The following is an 8,350-nucleotide window of genomic DNA, read 5'->3' as shown; positions in this document are numbered from 1 at the left end:
TTTATGGGGAAAACAGACGGCTTGTACAGACTCCTTGTACTATGATCAGAATAGATGAGTTTCAACAGTTTCCCGGGAGCAAACATCTAATTGGCCCGTCTTGGATTCTGTGGCTTCCTAATTCACTAGGGCAGTGTGTGCTAAGTCACTTCAGTTGTTTCCGACTCTTTGCAACCCTATGGACATGTAGCCTGCCAGGCTCCTCTGTCCATGGGATTCTCCAGGCAAGAATACTGGAGTTGGTTGCCATGCCCTTCTCTAAAGGATCTTCCCAACCCAGGGATTGAACCCAGATCTCTGAAGTCTCTGCATTGATAGGCGGGTTCTTTACCACTAGCCCAGGTAGGATCCCAATTTATAATTCCACCAGGCTGTACTCAAAAGACAAATTATGCTTTTTCAAAAGGAAATTGGAGTAATGGTGGAAAGAGAGATGAATGTTGAACAGTCAAAACCAACAACATTCAGTGTCAACAAAGATGTCCTGCTCCACCTTGTTCTAGAGATGAGACTATTCTGTCTTTCTAGGATTCCATGAGAAGCCCCACTATCCTTCCAGCAAATTCCTTTTTCTGTTTAAGCCAGCTTGAGTGGTTTACATTACTTTCAATCGAAAGAGTCTTAACTGAGACCCTGCTCCTCCATTTCTGCAAGAAAGGAACCTCAGCTTTGGGCCTCACTGCAAAAGAGACCTGTGTATTGATTGGGGAGCCCATAAGAAATCAGTGATCAGAAATAGTGTAAACCAAATGAGCTGTGCATGGTGGCCTCAGATCAATGTCCCCACTCTGTTCATTTCTATTCACTGAGACTTTCCGTGCCCAGCATGCCCTCTTCTCCAGCTCCTGAGTAGATAATAGACCAATTTTTAAATACAACAAGGGGTGTGATGTTGGAAATGCTCTCACAGAAAACCAACCAGGCCGTGGAGCCATGGTAACAATGCAGATGTGTGCTTTATTACCTTGAACCTGAAAGGAGAGAGTATGCTTATTGAATCCCATGGCTCCCAGGCTAGTCAAAGACAAATATCTCAGGGCAAGGATATTCTGCAGTTCATTTTCCTTGGAGAAAGAAAAGGAATTTCTCTCTATTAAACTGAGTGAATGGGCAGGGCAGCTCTCTGGACCACAGAAATAGGGGGAGGGTTCTATAAAGATTTCAGAATTCCTTTCTACAGAGATGCTCTTGCTTGAAAGAATAATAATATTATAATAGTAGCAGCAAGAGTAATAGTAATACTCAATGCTTTAAGCAGTTGTTATCTTAGTAGCATTGTACTAAGTGCTTAAGATTAGTGTTTTTCCCCTAATGGAGTTGTTGTCTATGTCTTCAAAAAGAAAAACAATCATGTAATGTGAGTAGATTCCCTACCACACAACTCTGATGACTTTGTCTGAATCTCTTCTTGGTCACAGCATTTTCTCTGGGTTTTGTGATTATTCAGGTCAATTCAAAATGTATTCACTGGCCTAGTGTTGGAAAACTATAATGGAGGAAGTGCATAAAGAAGAGAAATAGGCATGTGCCTGCCCTCAAGGAGCTCACAGATGAAAGGAAAAGACCCAGAAAAAAAGCTAATAGGTAAATCACAATATATTACAGGTTCCCATTTATGTCTTTTCCAGTTCTCTCGCTATAGAGAGCAGGTACAAATGAGAAAACACTTCCTTATGGTGTGGGAAGGGCAGGGAAGAAAATAACATTAAACTTGCTTGAGGGTTGAAAAGTAGTCTGGGTGTTGCTGTGCATGTGTGCTAAATTGCTTCAGTCATGTCCAACTCTTTGTGACCCCATGTACTGGGGCCCACCAGGCTCCTCTGTCCATGGGATTCTCCAGGTAAGAATACTGGAGTGGTTTGCCATGCCCTTCTCCAGAGGATCTTCCCCATCCAAGGAATGAATCGGCATCTTCTGCATTGCAGGTAGATTCTCTACTGCTGAGCCACTTGGGAAGCCCCTGCAAGGTGGGTGAAGTGGTTATTACCTCTCCTGGTCTTTCTTAAGGATCCAAGACATTTCATCCAACTTGAAACCCTCTCTCTCATGCTCATCAATCTCACATCCTGGACAGGGCATTGAACATAGTAGGTGCTCAATAAAGCACCTAGTAGGCACTTGAACTGTTCAAAGAATGTCAGGTCCTCAAGTCAGACTCTTCTCCGTTGTTTTAAAAATAAAATTCAACAAGTTGTGTTTTGCTGTGAAAGGTATAGACTGGCATGTTTAAGATAGGGTGTAAATCATTCTAAGTTTGGACTGTGTGAAAGACTCTGAGATTCCTTCCTTTTTGGGAGGAGGGAGAGAAAGGGGATATATATAGACTGATGCAATTAATGATGGAATTTTCTTAAGTGAGGCTAAACTTAAAACATTACAATCTTCTTGCTCATCCTCTGGGAGTATAGGCTTCCAAGATCCTATGTTTGTTAAGCATTCTGACCTCTTGACCTCAACTCCACCACTTTTTTCCTGCTTTCCACATGGCCACATGGGCCTCCATAAGGCTCCTCACAGAAGGACAAGCATTCCTTATCTGGATTTGCTGCCATTAGTCAGACATGTCTCTAAAAGCAAAGTAACATGGAATGGCAATAGGATGCCAGATGTTGCCCTCTCCTAGCTGAGTGTTCTTGGGCAGTAATGCCCTTGGATTGGGGCTCAGTTTCCTCATTAGATAAGTAAGAACAGTAGGTCCTGACCACATACTTCACTGAGCTGTTAAGAGGGCTAACTGAGATACTATGCATGAGAATGTTTTGAACATTTTCTATATTTTTTCAAATTAAAAATTTTAATGTTTTCTCTTCCATTTTATTTACTTTTAAATTGGAGTACAAATGCTTTCCAGTGTTGTGTTAGTTTCTGTTTTACGACAACGTGAATTGACCGAACTGAGCTGAACTGATACATGTAACCCCTCCCCCTTGAGCCTCCATCCCACCCCTCTGGACCATCACAGAGCACTGAGCTGAGCTCCTTGTACTGTACAGCAGCTTCCCAGTAGCTGTCTATCTTACACACTTTGCTGTTGTTCACTTGCTCAGTCATGTCCGGCTCTTTACATGGACTGCAGTATGCCCGGCTTCCCTGACCTTCAGTGTCTCTCAGAGTTTGCTCAAACTCATGTCCATTGAGTTGGTGATGCCTTCCAACCATTTCATCCTCTGTCATCCCTTCTCCTCCTGCCCTCAATTTTCCCAGCATCAGAGGTTTGTTCAGTGAGTCAACTCTTCATATCTGGTGGTCAGTGTATCGGAGTTTCAGCTTTAGCATCAGTCCTTCCAATGAATATTCAGGGTTGATTTCCTTTAGGATTGACTGGTTTGATCTCCTTGATGTCCAAGGGACATCAAGGAGTCTTCTCCAACACTACAGTTCAAAAGCATCAATTCTTTGGCACTTGGCTTTCTTTATGAACCAACTCTCACGCCCATACATGACTACTGGAAAAAACCAGAGCTTTGACTGTACGGACCTTTGTCAGCAAAATGATGCCTCAGCTTTTTAATATGCTGTCTAGATTCATCATAGCTTTTCTTCCAAGGAGCAAGCATCTTTCATGGCTTCAGTCACCATCCACAGTGATTCTGGAGCCCAAGAAAACAGTTTGTCATTGCTTCCACTTTTTCCCCATCTATTTGCCATGAAGTGATGAGATTGGATACCACGAACTGAGGTTTTTAAACGTTGAGTTTTAAACCAATTTTTTCACTCTCCTCTTTCACTGTCACCAAGAGGCTCTTTAGTTCCTTTTCATTTTCTGCCATTAGGGGTGATGTCATCTCCATATTTAAGGTTATTGATTTTACACATGATAGTGTATATACATCAACATTATTCTCTCAATTCATCCCACCCTCTCTTTCCCCCACTGTGTCCAAAAGTCTGTTCTCTACTTATGCATCTCTGTTCCTGCCCTGCAAATAGGTTCATCGGTACCATTTTTCTAGATTTCATATATATGTATTAATATGTGATACTTGTTTTTCATTTTGTACATTTTAAATTAATTATTGTCCTAATACTGTCTTGTCTGGATTAATTTATAAGGTTAGAGACCTTCAGAAGCTCAGGTGGAGGACTGAATATATTAACAGTACAGGATGAGAGAGTGATTTGAAAAGAGTAGGAGAGAGGCTAGGTCTCTACCTACAGCTCGTAACCAGAGAAGAGGGGTTCACAGTTGGACCCTGGAATCTTAAAATAGTATAAAGAGTATATGTAAATGTGAAGATATGCATTTTCTCCGAGTTGTGGAGCCTCAGCTTTCATCAGATTCTCAAAGATGTCTATTATTTACAATGTTGAAGATTTGTTGGTTTGTGAGAGTGGGAGGCACATTTTGAAAAAGCACAACTCATTGAATGGTATTAGTAAAGCAAAAGCAACTTTAAAAAATACTTTTTTTAATTAAAAAGATTCATTGAGATACAATTGAAACATAGCAGTGCATAAGTTTAAGGTATACAGCATAATGATTGGCCTTACCTGCACACAAAATGATGATCACAGTAAGTTTGGTGAACACTCATCATATCACATAGATACAGCATTTTCAAAATAGAAAAAATATTTTTCTTTGTAATGAGACCTCTTAGGATTTATTCTCTTAACAGCTCTCCTATAAAACATATAGCAGTATTATTTATCTTTATCATGTTGTACACTACATACCACGTACTTATTTATCTTACTGCTGGAAGTTCTACCTTTCAACTGCCTTCATTCAGCTACCCCATCCTCCTCATCCCCTGCCTCTGGTAACCAAACATGTGATCTCTTTTTCTACAAGTTTGAATTTCTTTTGAAGTATAATTGATCTGCAACATTGTGTTAGTTCCTATTATACCACACACTAATTTGATATTTCTATACATTTTAAAATGATCACCATGATGAGTCTAGTTTTGATCTGTTACTATACAATGGTATTACATAATTACTGACTCTACTCCTCACACTGTGTATTTTATGTCCATGCCTCATGTATTAGCAAAAGTAAATTTGAGCTGGAATGAGGAGAAGAAGGATGCTCTCACCAAACTAGCTCCATCATTATTTTGTCTGAACCATCATTATTTCACCTGAACCCCCAAAATCAACCTGATATTTTATTCCTGGATCAATTAGCTTCTGCTGCATAACAAATCACCTCAAATCTTAATTGCTTAAAACATAAGCATTTACTTAACATATGATTCTATTGGTCAGCAGTTTGGACCAGAAAGTTAGATGATTCCTCTGATCTCAGCTGGTCTCACTCTGGAATCACCAGTTAGCTGTCAGGCTGTCTGGGAACTGACTAATCTAGGGTGGCCATAGGTGGGTGGCTCGTAGCTTGTTCACATGGCAGCTGGGCAGGAATCTAACAGAGCATGACTTCTGTTGCATTGTATGAGTCAAAGCAAGTCACTCAGCAATCCCATATTCAAAGGAAGGATTCCTGATCTTGATGGAATGGGATATAAATCCATTTTGAAACATTGATTGGGCTTGCCTGGTAGCTCAGATGGTAAAGAATCTGCCTGCAATGCAGGAGACCCAGGTTCAGTCCCTGGGTTAGGAAGAACCCCTGGAGAAGGGAATGACTACCCACTCCAGTATTCTTGCCTGGAGAATTCCATGGACAGAGGAGCCTGGCAGGCTACAGCCCATGGGATCATATAGAGTCAGACAGGACTGAACGACTAACACTGCAGCATGGATAGATGGAAGTATGAAGGATTGTGGCTCTTTTGGGGCAATCAACCACCACTCCTAACCCCATTAGCCAATTTTGGTCCCTTTTATTAACAGATATGCTGATATTCTTAATGTTATACCAGTTATTTTGACAAAAAGAAAAAGCCTCAGGTAGAAATTGCATATGGCATCAGGGGCCCAGAGACAGGTAATTTATCCAAGGTCATAGAGCAAGCAAGTGAGCAGAGCAGCCAGGCCAAGTACGTCACACATCATTTCTGTTCTGTTCTCAGCCACTTTGCATCACACCTCATTCAGTTACAGGTTGTTTCCTAACCTTTCAGGACTTCTACAGGCAAGAATCTACATCTGCGCTTCTCAAAGTGTTTGCGATGAAGGGCCAGTTTCCATTGCTGTTGCTTTTTGTAGGTTTTATTTCTAATCCATCATGGACTTTCACTAGTATGAAGCTCCTGCCAGGAACAACTCACCATGTCAAGCTGACAGCATTCAAACTGCTTTAGACTCTATTGAGTGAAGTGAGGCCCCTGATCACACACTTGGCTGTCACTGCCGTGTCAAAACTTCCCTTTCACTTTTCACTTTCATGCACTGGAGAAGGAAATGGCAACCCACTCCGGTATTCTTGCCTGAGAATCCAGGGACGGGAGCCTAGTGGGCCACCACCTAGGGGGTCACACGAAGTCGGACACGACTGACGTGACTTAGCAGCAGCAGCAGCAGCCATGTCAAATTGCTGCCACATTTTTTGTTTGTTTGCTTTTAATTAATATGTTTATTTTTAATTGGAGGATAATTGCCTTACAATGGAAGGTTTCTTTCTGCCATAGACCAGCACGAATCAGTCATAACCATGCTATATTCTCTCCCTCTTGAGGCTTCCTCTCACTTACCCCATCTCACTCCTCTAGGTCATCACAGAGTACCAGTCTGGGCTGCCTGTGTTATACAGCAGGTTCCCACCAGATAACTCTTTTACACGTGGTAGTATATATATGTCAATCTAATCTCAATTCGTCCCACCCTTTCCTTTCTCCTGCTGTGTCCACAAGTCTATGAAATGCTTGCTCTTGCTTTCTGAAATTCTCTTACTGCAGATGGCTAACAAGCATTTGGCAGAGTGATGTCACACCTTGAACAGCATTGCTCTGCATCCATTGTCTGACCTTATCTTCATCATGTCCCAAGGAGGTAGGGAAACTGGGATTTTGTGGTCCATTTGAATCAGATATGAAAAACTGTCCTAGAAAAGCAAAGGATTTATCGAAGGTCCCCCAGGGCCCTGGACACCCTGTCCAGTACTCTTCTCTTCTTGCACTATATTCCTCTGACTCCCTAAATTACATTTTAAAACAAGCAAACATGCTTAAAGAAATCAGTTTTCTCTTCACATCCAAAGTTCTAAGCTTACCCTGAGTTACTGAGGCTGAGAAACGTTTACCTTTTACATTGGGGATTTATGCATTATTTACATAATCAGATGCCCCCCCCCCACCATGCTCAGAGAAATTAACTCAAAATGCAGTTAGACAATAATTCACATTTAAACACTTAATGGGCTCTTCATCACTTCCCTAAGTGTGTGTGGGTCCTAGGGTGGTGATGAGGAGTTTTCTCCCCAGTGCTTCGCAAAGCAAAGTTGCCGAGGCAGCAGAACCACAGGCTCTGCTTACATGCAGAGTAAATAATTCTCCTTGGGCTGACACAGGCAAAGTCAGAGAATGGGAAGTGCAGGAGGGCAGCAGGCCTGCCACTTGAAGATGTCTCGGTCCCATCTCTGCCATATTGGAGTGTTGTGTAGATGGGGCACAGAGCATTCACTAGCCCCATGGGCCCTCCAGGTGGCTCGGGGAGCACACCTGCTCCTGCTTCTCCTTTCCTATTCCATGTTTTAGCCAAGGAGGAGAAGCCTTTGGGGCGGAGATCCTGTCTGTGTGCCTTGGGTCCTAGAAACTATATGATCCTGGTCTTAGAGGGGGCAAAGTCCTTAGAGGGGCCCCTGAGTCCTCTTTGGGGCTTAGGCTCTGTGGTCCTGAGTGTAGCCTTTCACTTTGACTTAGCAGACCTTGGAGAAGGAAATGGCAACCCACCCCAGTATTCTTGCCTGGAAAATCCCAGGGACGGAGGAGCCTGGTGGGCTGCAGTCCATGGAGTCGCACAGAGTCGGACACGACTGAAGCGACTTAGCATGCATGCATGCCTTGGAGAGGGAAATGGCAACCCACCCCAGTATTCTTGCCTGGAGAATCCCAGGGACAGAGGAGCCTGATGGGCTGCCGTCTATGGGGTCACACAGAGTCGGGCACGATATGATCCTCAGACTCTTGTGCAAGTTTCTGGAGGAGTCCAGACAAATAGGGCCCCAGGATTTTACATGTCACTAGTTAAGTCTCAGGCGTGTCAGACTGACATTAAGATACAAGCAGATTTCTTGGATCTGAGAGTTCATCAAGGGAGCCTGGACCCTTAGGATCCTAGAAGTCCAAGTCTAGTGGGGGAGGATTCTTCACACATCATTTAATCCAGAGTTTGCTAACTGTACTCTATATCCTCATTGTTTTATATATTTTCTTTGAACAAAAGGTGCAATATCTTTAAAGGGGTGGGAAGCCAAAAGAAATCACTGAGTTAGTCCCACCCCTTC

The sequence above is a fragment of the Oryx dammah genome, unplaced genomic scaffold (genome assembly GCF_014754425.2).
Source record: "Oryx dammah isolate SB20612 unplaced genomic scaffold, SCBI_Odam_1.1 HiC_scaffold_13, whole genome shotgun sequence".
Classification (NCBI taxonomy): Eukaryota; Metazoa; Chordata; class Mammalia; order Artiodactyla; family Bovidae; genus Oryx; species Oryx dammah.
The sequence above is the reverse complement of the archived record's forward strand: the minus strand, read 5'-3'. Positions refer to the sequence as shown.